Raw genomic sequence first — 6,842 nt, forward strand, 5'->3', positions numbered from 1 at the left:
TATCTATCTATCTATCTATCTATCTATCTATCTATCTATCTATCTATCTATCTATCTATCTATCTATCTATCTATCTATCTATCTATCTATCTATCTATCTATCTATCTATCTATCTATCTATCTATCTATCTATCTATCTATCTATCTATCTATCTATCTATCTATCTATCTATCTATCTATCATCTATTTCGGGGGGCAGCTGAGCCGCACCACCCTCTGGGAAGAAAACTCCGGGCTGTGAGTGTGCCGCCTGTCACAGCAGAGGGGCCCAGGTTTGCTGGCCGGGTAGTAATTCCTTGGGCTTCTGTTTCAGAAGATTTGAAATTGTGTCAGCTGTATACACCTAGTCCTTTTCTTCTCATTCTTGTTCTTCCTCTTTTTTTTTTTTTTGAGTTTGCTAGAGAACACATACTCTCACCCGAGAGAGAGAGAGAGGGAGAGAGAAAGCGAGAGGGAGAACCACCCCCTGGGGGCATGGTGATGCCACAGCCCCCTTTCCCTCTATTCTTCTCTGGATATTTTGGGCATACACACGTGCACTTGGTATGATTTTCAAGCCAGTGGGTCTGGGACGTGAACCATGGAGTCAGCCATATGGGATCCAGTGCCTCAGAATCATTTTATTGAATTTTATTCATTGACACTATTGTTATTACTTTTTTTGGGGAAGTTGACCAGAGAGAGACAGAGAAGGAAAGTGAGAAAGCAAGTTGCCAGGTCTGGGACTTGAACCATGGTTAGCCACATGGGAGTCCAGCTGCCTTAACCACCACACCATCTGCTGGCTCCTTGGTCCCATCACGTATAATTCCTCAAGTACGTTTTATACTTTCTCCTTCCTTCGTCTGCCCTTTTCCCTGTCTCCTTCTGAGGTCTCAGGAGGTCATTGCTCCCAAAGTGTGAAACTGCCAAGCCTCTTGAAAAGAAATTTCTCCTAATTGCTCACAGTAGGGAATCCTGAATGGAAACAGCAAGAGCCCCAGTCATTCACAGTGGGGCTCAGCAACAAGGTCCCCACTGTCCCACTCCAGGGAGACAGACCTGCCCCACTGTCTGATTCAGACCTCAGGGGTCATGGGCTAAGCTGGGGTTCCTACCCCCCCCCCCCCCGGGGGGGTTAATCAGATCAGAAGGCAAAGCCAATGCAGTAAAACCTATGGGCCCTCCAGTGCCGGATGGAGTCTGAGTTCCTGCGCCCAGAGAAGCTCCTTGCAGGGATGAAGCCCAGAATAAAAAACCCTTTGTCATCTTACTGAACTGACTTTGGGACACGCTTTTCCGTACTCTGAGTGTGTGTGTGTCTATCTGCTTGGGTCTTTGTAATGGTAGCTTTTTTTTTTTTTTAAGATGTTTTTGCCATAAGGGCGTGTGCGCTTGACAGACAGACAGAGAGAAACAGAGAGACAGAAAGCAAGAAATCACCCCCCAGGGGGAATGGCCATGCCGCAGTCCCTTCTCCTCCATTCTCCTCTCGGGATCTTGGACACGCACGCACACATGCCTGGCGTGAGTTTAAGCCACCGGGTCCGGGACGCGAACCACGGTCGACTACGTGGGAGTCCAGCGACATAGCCATTACGCTAACTGCTGGTCCCTATAATGGTAGCTTATAAATGCTACCCAAACTAACATGTCAGATTCATTAAAATGATTCATTTTTAATGACATATTCATCTTCAGTAAGTCACAGGATTCAGAGGAACCATTAAATCTATAAATTAGAAAGACTTTGTTTTCGGTTGATTTAGGGCTGAGTGTCACCAACTGGTAATTTCAAACTGCAGTAGCCGGCATCTGAAATTGAGCGCTCTGACCGAATTCATCAGCACTGTTAGCAAAATGTCATTAGTAAATAGAATATTTCTTAACTCGTAAATTCCCGCTGGTACAGTGAGGAGTGGGATATTATACAGAAATCACATTTCCAAGTGCTAATGGGTTCTTGGGACTTGGACAGTCTGTGAGGTGACTGGTGAGCATTTTGGTCTTGTTGCCCAGAGCTTTGCTGTTTTCCCTTAAATCCTCCTTGAAATTTTACTTTTTAATCAAGAAGAAATTCATGACAAGTTTTGTGCTGGAAGAGAATACGGAAGAAAAGAGTGCTTTCACACTCATGCTAGCTCAGAAACCCTCTTTTCTGTCCAAATTCATCTGGATTAAAGCTTCAAGATGAAGGGGCCAGCAGGGGGCGTGGTGGTTAAGATGCTGAACTCCCACATGGTTGATTGTGGTTTGAGTCCTGGACCTGGTGGCTTGAAAGTCACACCAGGGGGGCCGGCAGGTGGTGTGGTGGTTAAAGGTGCAGGACTCCCATATAGCCGACCATGGTTTGAGTCCTGGACCTGGTGGCTTGCTTTCTCACTCTCTCTCTCACTCTGTTCTTCTCTAGTCAAATTAAAAAATAAATAAAGAAATAAAGTTAAAAATAAAATAATTCTCAAAAAAAAAAAAGTAAAAAAAAAAAAAAGAAAGTCACACCAAGTACTTGTATGTGCTGCCCAAAATCTCAGGAGGAGAGTGGGGAAGAAGGGATTGCATCTTGGCCATCCCCCTGGGGTGGTGATTCTTCATTTTCCCTTTCTCTGTCTCTCACTGTCTCCCTCTGTCTCTCTCTACTGCGTGCACATGACCTATGGCAAAAACCTTTAAAATAAAAAGCTTAAAGATGAGCAAAATTATCTAACGTTTTTCTATAATCCATTTTTCCCTGGAATACATTCTGAAAACTCCGCATCTTTAAATACTGTCTTTTAAAAAAAGAATCAGATTGATTTCTTCTGAGAGAGGGAGAGGGAGTGGGACCCTGTGCAGTCCACCACAGCTTCAGCCAGCCTGGATCCTGGGCATCACAGTGCCGGGTGTGCACAAGGGAGACCGTGGGGTGTCAGCCTGTGACCAGCATCTCAGAGTGCTGTGTTCCCACTGTGCCACTGGATGGGCCCTAAATACTGCCGTTCTGAATATCCTCTGCTTGGAACTAAGAAGTAGAAACCTTTTATGTACATGCTAGCGATCGTCCCACTCAGAGAAGTTGGGTGGGGGGCAGAGGAGGGAGGGGGTCCATTTTGTTTGTGCCTGGCATCGAAACTAGATTTCTTTCATTTTGAAACTTTCGAGGAAAAGGTGCATTATTCCCTAGACCATCCCAGAGTATCTGAATGGCTTTCGGGTAATCACTAGAATGAATTCCACAGGCTGTCACCTTGTCATCATAGGTTGGGCATATATGAGGATACTTTGCAACATTTGCAGAACATTGGAATGAAAGTTTGAGCTCATCCTGGTGCAATATCGTTTGAAATCCATATATAGTTTTTTCATAATACATGTTTCCTATGAACTTTTTGAAGAACTTGTATTTCCCTCCCATTCTTCTCTGTCTTTCCGTTCTTAGTTTTTTAAAAAAGATTATTTACTTTATTATTATTATTATATTATTATTATTATTATTATTGTTATTTAACTTGGTCAGAGAGAGAGAAAGTGAGAAAGTGAGCCACCAGGTCCGGATCTGAAACTGGTTTGTCATGTGGGAGTCCAGTGCTTTAACCACCATGCCACCTACTTGCCCTGGTTTTTGCCATAGAGTGTGTATGTTTGACTGTCAGAGAGACAGAGAGCGGGAAAGTGTGAAATCACGCCCTCAGAGGGGATGGCCACACAGCAATTGCTTCTCCTCTATTCTCCTTGTAGGATTGTGGGCACACAGACACATGCCTGGCATGATTTTCAAGCTGCTGGGTCTCGGGCTTGAACCGTGATCGGCCATGCAGGACGCCTTGATCACCATGCCACCTGCTGGCCCTGACCCACCCCTCTTTGATCACAGATGAGGTAATTAGTAGCCTAGTGCCTAAAGAAGAAACTCCTCAGGTCCCTTGGCATTTCATTCCATCCATCCAATCAGAAGACTGGGGGACCTCTACCATGAGGATAAAGAACTCTGCTCATTGCACTTGGATAAAGGGCAAAGAGCCCCCAAGAGCCTCAGAGTGAACTGGATGTTGCTTGGTGAAGGGACAAAGCAACAGCGAACAAGCCACTTGCTGGCTATGTCTAAGGACCTTAGCTGCTTTTCACGGTGAGATGCAACACTCCATCGGAGAGCAGTCAGAGACTCTTCTGTGAATTAACCAAGGGAGATTAGACTGTCCAGTTTATAAATTTGCTTTATAATTTATAATTTACTTTAAAAACCCTGTAACATAACATGGACATTTTAATGACCCATGAGAATAAAATATGTCTCCTGAACAATTGCATTTCCCTAATCGACAGCCAGCAACTGGAAAGAAGATGAAGACGGGGAGAACAAATTGAAAATCAAGTTTGAGACTTTTCATTCTCTGCACACTTCCCCCTCCTAAATGCTTCTTTTTGTGTATAAAAGTAATATATGCTCCACATAAAATATCGGACAACTCAGAAAGAAATAAAGAGGAAAGTGGAATAATTTCTAATTTCACTGCCTAGATCTACAAAAAAAAAAAAAGTGACAAATAGTTATATTCTTTTAAGAAAAAGTGAGCACACACAAAGCTTTATTAAAAAAAATCAGTCAAGGGCCCAAAATCTAGAGAGGAGAATGGATTGTGGCCTGGTCATCCCCCTTGTGGGGGTGATTTATTCCTTCCTTCCTCTCTTCCTTCCTTCCTTCCTCTCTCTCTCCCTCCCTCTCTCTCTCTCCCTCCCTCCCTCCCTCTCTCCCTCCCTCCCTTCCTTTCTTCCTTTCTTTCTTTTTCATTCTTTCTGTCTCTGTCTCTGAATTGCATGTGCCTTAAAGCAAATTTAAAAAATGCAATCAAGTGATTTCTCTTTATATATATATATATATAATTTTATTATTATTATTTTATGTATTTGATTGCTATACATAATTTGGCTTGCAAAGAGCATTTACCCAACATGAAATACACCTCAGACTAGTCCAGTTGAGAATACTATACATGTTATCATCAACAGGTAATAAATCATTTCTGTGTCCCACGAATGTCTTGCCTCTCTATTTTTCCCTCTATTTTCCTTCCCTATTCTGTTTTCCTCTCCCACCCTCCTTCCACCCTGTCTCCAGTGTCCATAAACGATTTTCAATGCTTTTATGTCCTCCAGTCTTTCAGTCTCTACCGTAGAGTGCAGAAAGTCAGTATATATTAAGTGGAGACATGCAATATCTTTATCTCATAGACTGCCTTCCTTCACTCAGCAATAAATCTTCCATATTCGACCACTTTCTATCAAATGCCAGGGTCTTGTTGTTTTTTTTTAAATGACTGAATAGTATTCCGTAGAGTGTATGTGCCACACTTTTTCAATCCACTCATCTGTTTGTGGGCATTTAGGTTGGTTCCATGTCTTAGCAATTGTGAATAATGCTTCAATAAACATTGATGTGCAAGTGCTTTTCTGACAGCATTCTCCTGTCCTTTGGGAAGATAACCAGAAGGGATTGCTGAATCTAATGGTAGTTCTATTTGTAGATCTTTGAAGAACCTCCATATTGTTCTCCACAGTGGCTGGACCAATTTACATTCCCACCAACAGTGTAGGAGTATTCCCCTTTCACCACAACCCAATCAACACTTAAAATACAAAAAATACATTTTTGTTTGTATTTTTAATCACCATTCTGACAGGGGCTAGGTGGTATCTCATTGTGGTTTTAATCTACATCTCCCTTAAGATGAGAGATGTTGAGCATTTCTTCATATGCTTCTTGGCCGTTCATATGTCTTCCTTAGAGAGTTGTTTATTCAGCTCACTTTCCCGTCTTTTAATTGGGTTAATAATTTTCTTCTGGGTAAGCCGCTTGAGTTCCCTGTGTATTCCGGTTATGAGCCTCTTATCTGAGACATAGTTAACAAAAATACTCTCCCATTTTGAGGACTGTCTATTCACACTAATTACTGTGTCCTTTGCTGTGCAGAAACTTCTTAATCTGATGTAATCCTACTTGTCTATTTTTGGGATTATTGCCTGTGCTTTGGGGTCTTGATTAAAAAGTCTTTGCCTACTCCAGTGTTTCCCAGAGTTTCCCCAGTGTTTTCTACCAGTAATTTTGTAGTTTGAGGTCTTAGGTTTAATCTTTGATCCACTTTGAGTTGATTTCTGCTAATGGTGAAAGATGAGGATCCAGTTTTATTTTTCTGCAGATGGATAGCAAGGTTTTCCAGCACCATTTTATAAAGAGATTATCCTTTGCCCACTAGATTGACTGTTATCCTTTGTGGAAAATCATTTGGGTGTATGTTTTGGGGTTCATTTCTGGGGTCTTTATTCTACTCCATTGGCCCACCAGTCTGTTTTTGTGCCAATACCATGCCATTTTGATTATCACAGATTTATAGTATATTTTGGGATCAGGGAATGAGATTTCGCCCACTCATACTTCTTGCACAGGCTTACTTTGGCAATACGAGGTCTTTTATGATTCCAGACAAATTCTACGATTGTCTTTTCTAGATCTGTGAAGAATGTCTCTGGTAATTTGATTGAAATTATGTTAAATATGTAGATTAATTTAGGTAGAATTGGCATTTTTATTTTATTAATTCTTCCTATCCAGGGACATGGGATGTCCTTCCACTTTTTTGTGTCTTTTTCAATATCTTTTTTTAGATTTTTGTAGTTTTCCTTATAAGGGTCTTTGGCTTCCTTGGTTAGGTTTACCCCTAGGTCTCTTATACATTTTGTGGCTATGGTCAGCTTGTTGTTTGTATATAGAAATGCTATAGATTTTTGGATGTTGATTTTGTGTCCTGCCACTTTACTGTATTCATCTGTTACTTTGAGAAGGTTTTTCATGGAAACCTTGGGGTCTTCTATGTATACTATCATGTCAT

The sequence above is a fragment of the Tupaia chinensis genome, unplaced genomic scaffold, assembly GCF_000334495.1.
Source record: "Tupaia chinensis unplaced genomic scaffold, TupChi_1.0 Scaffold000283_2, whole genome shotgun sequence".
Taxonomy (NCBI): domain Eukaryota; kingdom Metazoa; phylum Chordata; class Mammalia; order Scandentia; family Tupaiidae; genus Tupaia; species Tupaia belangeri.